Here is a 6,340-nt window from a genome sequence, read left to right as displayed (position 1 = left end):
TTCAGAAGTCCAGCTTTCTAGCAGGGAGAATTTTACTGTAACAAAATTTTACTACAGCTAATAATACGCTTTCACCACATTGTAGTGGGTCAACGTGACAACAGAAATACTTAATCAGGAATTGATTTTATCTTCCAGCAATAAAACAGCAGGACGATATAAAATTAGGTATTTTCAAAGTTTAGAAAACTTGTTGAAGGTTATTCAGTGCCATCCTCCAAAACGTTTCACGAATTTCACACTGGCCTACTAATTACTTCCAGTACAACAAATTATCTAACCTCTCTTTGCGGACTCGGGGTTGCAACACAGCTGCTTCAATAATTTTAATCCCCTTGCATTAGATTTAACTTTTAGAAAAACCATAACTTCATATTTCCGTAATAATCATTCAAAGACATTGAGGAAAAGCATACAAAGCTACATTTGAAAGGGACATAATCCCATGTTGCAGTTTTCTGGATAAGACTTCACAGAAATAACTCCTGTTACCTTTCCATATGTAAAGAGGTCCCATGATTTATGAGTCAATTAGTCAATGAGTCATGCGTCAATGAGACTCACAGTCAATATAGCAATAATTTATTGATCAAGCCTAAGCCCTCGTTTCAGTGATTAGGCCCAAGCACTCTCTGAAATTTTAGCTTTCATTTTATGGGTTAGGGTACCTGCACTAACTCATTGACTCATAAATACTTAAAACTCATATGTAAAAAATATTTCAACATTAGACGCAATGAATTTTTAGCAATTGCTGTAAATAATAGTAATCATTCCTACCATTTCAAAGGATGAATAAATTAAAGTTGAATGCAGTAAGTGTAAGAAGTAAAAAAGTGGTCCAATTTATTTAAGCTATGATCAATTTCCATCCTTGCTTTAGTCCCTGGATAGGGTTAAACAATGGTGGTGAAGTGAACAAACTACCCCAAGGGGGCACTGTTTATGATACTGAGATCAAACAGCTGGCAGAGTTGCCGCAGTACATTTAAGGCTATCAATCTGAAAAACGAATGGAACTGTAGAAAAATTTGGTAAGCGAGCAAGTAGCTTTTACTTATGAATTATAAAATGCCAGTCATTTGTCAGTTTAAAACTGGTTCCCCTAAGGGGTCAGATTTCTTTAGCCTACACCCAGAAAACAAGATTCTGTTACCTTTAAGGGTTGTTTAAAAAAAAAAAAAAGACCCCTCCTGAGCAAACCGCTTCCTCATGTTTGGATTCTCATTGATTTAATGACTTTAACGATATTATGCAAATTTGTTCTACAAAAATACTCAAATACCATAAAAGTATTTTTAACCTAACTTTTTTGCAAAGTTTACTCCTTGAGCCACCAGCTTCAACTTTGATACTTTGTTCTAAAAGCCAAAACCATTGAATAGCAATGGTGGAGGTGATGATTAGTCACTTTGTATTGGTTCAATTGAAGAAAGAAAGTCAAAGTAATGATTGCACTTTAACCCTTTCACCCCTAAACTGGCCATACTTGGTATTTTACTCTGTCTAAAGCCAGAGTATTTTGCTCTGTCTAACACCAGACAATTTTACTCGTCAATGGGGAACCCCATAGAGTCAACAGTCTTACAGTACTTCTCAACATAAAGAAAATGAATTCTGTGGACTTGAACATTCCCAAAAAGAAATGCCGTATATTCCAACGATGGTTGCGTAAACTCTTCAAGATTTACCTGCTTCAGGAACATCAAATCAATGAATATTTTGAATATTTTTCCTGAACTCCTGCAAACTTTGTACACCTTTTAATGGTTTTCCCTTTAAAAGTAACATTCAGAAATAATGCAAATACAACTGAGGCTGTTTTGCATTATCTACAAGACAAGACAACAATATCCTTTATTCAAACACAATCAATATTAAAGCAATAACACATGCTTGTGGGGTCATGTGCTAACTATAATAAAGATACACTACAGGAAATAAAAGCTTAAAACTAACTATGTGACAAACATAGGATATCTACACATAAGGGATAAGAAAAATAAATCAATTGCTATCCAAAATATCATATTGCAAATACACCAAAAGGTAACGGTTGATTGACAAGTTCCTTGGGCAAAATGGTAGAGCATGTTTGAAGTCCAGCAGGACCAAGATAAGAAGTTATGATAAAAACTCTAAACATACTTTTTACCAAAATTATTTTACTGCCATCAAACCCAATGATACCTTATGCATGGGACACTGTTTCTAGCTGCAGCTCCAAATCACATAATATATTAATAAATTTTGCCATGTAAGAAAAGAACAAACATGTGGGGTGTAAGCAAAAAAAGTCCAAGGCAATAAATCTTCCTTTCAGCCTTTTCAGGAACAACTATCCACTGTCAACCATACTTGACTCAAAACAGAATTTCCTTGATCCAACAACACATGACAGTCCCCTAAAACCAAAGTTACATCATTAATGCTACCAGAAAACAATAGTAAAAAAAACCTCAATCTATAGATACCTATATACATCTGTACCTACACTTTTGTTCTTCCAAACATTATTTTAACTAACATGGATTTTGATTTTGATTTTAAACTCAAATTGATTGCAAATCCATAACTTGGTAACTACTTGAACGCAAGGACCGTTGAGTTGTGACTGCTAAAAAGTATAATAACTTAGACCTTCACCAGAAAAGGGAATATAAATGAGCTTAAAAGCAGCTATTTAAAATATTTGATACTTGGGTTACGTTCCCAATGAGACAATCACATTCAAAATCAAATTCATATCTGATCGAATCATTGATCATTCATGTAGAGGTCCCGATCGTAAGGTGTAACGCAGAAAAAAATAACCTTCACGTTGAACAATATTGCCATTTCCCTGCCACCTGGTACAAGCCAATTCACACATGAACGGAAACCTTAGGAATCCTCCTTTCTGCACATTACAGTAACTTTTTGTACCCGGTGGCAACAAACTTTCCACATTAAAAATTGCGCAAAAAACTCACCTGTTTCGCAGCTCTTTTCCAACGAAATAAAATTTCCAGGAGCAAATTTTCCGAGGATGCTGGTTGGATTGGACTTTCAAACGACTTACAGAACATAAACGTTCTCTAAGAATACATTCCACTTGAAACTGGCGTTAAAAGTAGCCTTGATCGCTCTAAAAAGAACGGAAACCAACAAGCTACCGATCCGCAAAAGGCAGCCATTTTTCTGTTCATCTCGGGAGTGCTTTTTTCACGAGAGCCAATGATAGTCCCGGAAACGCGTCACGTGACATATCGCGCGACTCATGCGCAGACATTTTTCGCCAGTGAAGCGTTCACTGGCGAAAAATGTCTGCGCATGAGTTGCGCGATGTGACACGTGATGCGTTTCCGGGACTATCATTGGCTCTCGTGAAAAAAGCACTCCCAAGAAGAACAGAAAAATGGCTGGCGTTTGAGAATCGGTAGCTTGTTGGTTTCCGTTCTTTTTAGAGCGATCAAGGCTAGTTTTAACGCCAGTTTCAAGTGGAATGTATTGTTAGAGAACGTCTATGTTGTGTAAATCGTTTGAAAGTCCAATCCGACCAGCATCCTCGGAAAATTTGCTCCTGGAAAATTTTATTTCGTGGGAAAAGAGCTGCGAAACAGGTGAGTGTTTTGCGCAATTTTTAATGTGGAAAGTTTGTTGCCACCGGGTACAAAAAGTTACTGTAATGTGCAGAAAGGAGGATTCCTAAGGTTTCCGTTCATGTGTGAATTGGCTTGCACCAGGTGGCAGGGAAATGGCAATATTGTTCAACGTGAAGGTTATTTTTTTCTGCGTTACACCTTACGATCGGCACCTCTACATGAATGATCAATGATTCGATCAGATATGAATTTGATTTTGAATGTGATTGTCTCATTCGGAACGTAACCCTAGTATCAAATATTTTAAATAGCTGCTTTTAAGGTCATTTATATTCCCTTTTCTGGTGAATGTCTAGGTTATTATACTTTTTAGCAGTCACAACTCAACGATCCTTGCTTGATCCTTTAGTTACCAAGTTATGGATTTGCAATTAATTTGAGTTTAAAATCAAAATCAAAATCCATGTTAGTTAAAATAATGTTTGGAAGAACAGAAGTGTAGGTACAGATGTATATAGGTATCTATAGATTCAGGTTTTTTTAGACTATTGTTTTCTGGAAGCATTAATGATGTAATTTTGGTTTTAGGGGACTGTCATGTGTTGTTGGATCAAGGAAATTCTGTTTTGAGTCAAGTATGGTTGACAGTGGATAGTTGTTCCTGAAAAGGCTGAAAGGAAGCTTTATTGCCTTGGACTTTTTTTGCTTACACCCCACATGTTTGTTCTTTTCTTACATGGCAAAATTTATTAATATATTATGTGATTTGGAGCTGCAGCTAGAAACAGTGTCCCATGCATAAGGTCTCATTGGGGTTGATGGCAGTAAAATAATTTGGGTAAAAAATATGTTTAAAGTTTTTATCATAACTTCTCATCTTGGTCCTGCTGGACTTCAAACATGCTCTACCATTTTGCACAAGGAACTTGTCAATCAACCATTACCTTTCGGTGTATTTGCAATATGATCTTTTGGATAGCAATTGATTTATTTTTCTTATTTCTTACGTGTAGATATCCTATGTCTGTCACATACTGTAGTTAGTTTTTAGCTTTTATGTCCTGTAGTGTATCTTTATTATAGTTAGCACATGACCCCACAAGCATGTGTTATTGCTTTAATATTGATTGTGTTTGAATAAAGGATATTGTTGTCTTGTCCTGTAGATAATGCAAAACAGCTTCAGTTGTATTTGCATTATTTCTGAATGTTACTTTTTTGAAGGGCAAACCATTAAAAAGTGCACAAAGTTTGCAGGAGTTCAGGAAAAATATTCAAAATATTCATTGATTTGAAGTTCCTGAAGCAGGTAAATCTTGAAGAGTTCATGCAACCATATTTGGAATATATGGCATTTCTATTTGGGAATGTTCAAGTCCACAGAATTCATTTTCTTTATATTGAGAAGTACTGTAAGATTGTTGACTCCATGGGGTTCCCCATTGACGAGTAAAATCGTGTGGTGGTAGACAGAGCAAAATACTCTAGCTTTAGACAGAGTAAAATACCAAGTATACTCTGGCTTTAGACAGAGTAAAATATCAAGTATGGCCGGTTTAGGGGTGAAAGGGTTAATTAATTAAATTCCATCATTACTTTGACTTTCTTTTTCTTCATTTGAACGAAAACAAAGTGTTTAATCATTACCTCCACCATTGCTATACAACTGCATTGGCTTTTAGAACAAAGTATCAAAGTTGAAGTTGGTGGCTCAAGGAGAAAACTTTGCAAAAGTTAGGTTAAAAATACTTTTATGGTATTTGAGTATTACTGAAGAACAGATTTGCATAATATCATTAAAGTCATTAAATCAATGAGAATCCAAACATGAGGATGCAGTTTGCTCTGGAGGGGTCCTTAAAGGTAACAGAATCTTGTTTTGTGGATGTAGGCTAAAGAAATCTGACCCCTTAGAGGAACCAGTTCTAAATTGACAAATGACTGGCATTTTATAATTCATAAGTAAAAGTTATTTGCTCTCTTACCAAATTGTTCTACAGTTCCATTCATTTTTCAGATTGATAGCCTTAAATGACTGCAGCAACTCTGCCAGCTGTTTGGTCTCAGTATCATAAGCAGTACAAAACGACAAAATTTTCTCCAAAAAGGAACAGCAAGAACCCCTGTCATTTTTGCAAGGGAATCCCCCTTGGGGTAGTTTGTTCACTTCACAACCATTGTTTAACACTATCCAGGGACTAAAGCAAGGATGGAAATTGATTACAGCTTAAATAAATTGGACCCCTTTTTTTAATTTCTGACACTTACTGCATTCAACTTTAATTTATTCATCCTTTGAAATGGTAGGAATGATTGCTATTATTTACAGCAATTGCTAAAAATTCATTGCATCTAATGTTGAAATACATTGTATTTTTACATATGATTTATGAGTCAATGAGTCATGAGTCAATGAGTTAGTGCAGTTACCCTAACCCATAAAATGAAAGCTAAAATTTAACCTAACCCTGCTTAGGCCTGATCACTGAAACAAGGGCTTAGGCTTAATCAATAAATTATCGCTAATATATAATATTGACTGTGTGTCTCATTGACTAATTGACTCATAAATAATGGGACCTCTTTACATATGGAAAGGTAACAGGAGTTATTTCTGTGAAGTCTTATCCAGAAAACTGCAACATGGGATTATGCACCTTTCAAATGTAGCTTTGTATGCTTTTGCTCAATGTCTTTGAACAATTATTACAGAAAATTATACGAAGTTATGTTTTTTTTAAAAGTTAAATCTAATG

General features: G+C 35.4%; 2 long non-coding RNA genes across 2 annotated transcripts; one reads left to right on the top strand and one right to left on the bottom strand.

The window, feature by feature from the left end:
• On the bottom strand, positions 1-3,175 carry LOC138059779 (uncharacterized). Its single transcript, XR_011134246.1, has 2 exons — positions 2,973-3,175; positions 1-2,405 (listed from the first exon to the last, which is right to left on the bottom strand). It is a non-coding gene; the product is annotated as an uncharacterized lncRNA (long non-coding RNA).
• A 201-nt stretch (positions 3,176-3,376) lies between these two features.
• LOC138060510 (uncharacterized) lies at positions 3,377-4,758 on the top strand. The gene is made up of 2 exons (XR_011134365.1): positions 3,377-3,602; positions 4,173-4,758. It is a non-coding gene; the product is annotated as an uncharacterized lncRNA (long non-coding RNA).
• The last annotated feature ends 1,582 nt before the right edge of the window (positions 4,759-6,340 follow it).

The sequence above is a fragment of the Montipora capricornis genome, chromosome 8 (assembly GCF_036669925.1).
Source record: "Montipora capricornis isolate CH-2021 chromosome 8, ASM3666992v2, whole genome shotgun sequence".
NCBI lineage: Eukaryota > Metazoa > Cnidaria > Anthozoa > Scleractinia > Acroporidae > Montipora > Montipora capricornis.
This window is presented reverse-complemented; position numbering and strand designations above follow the sequence as displayed.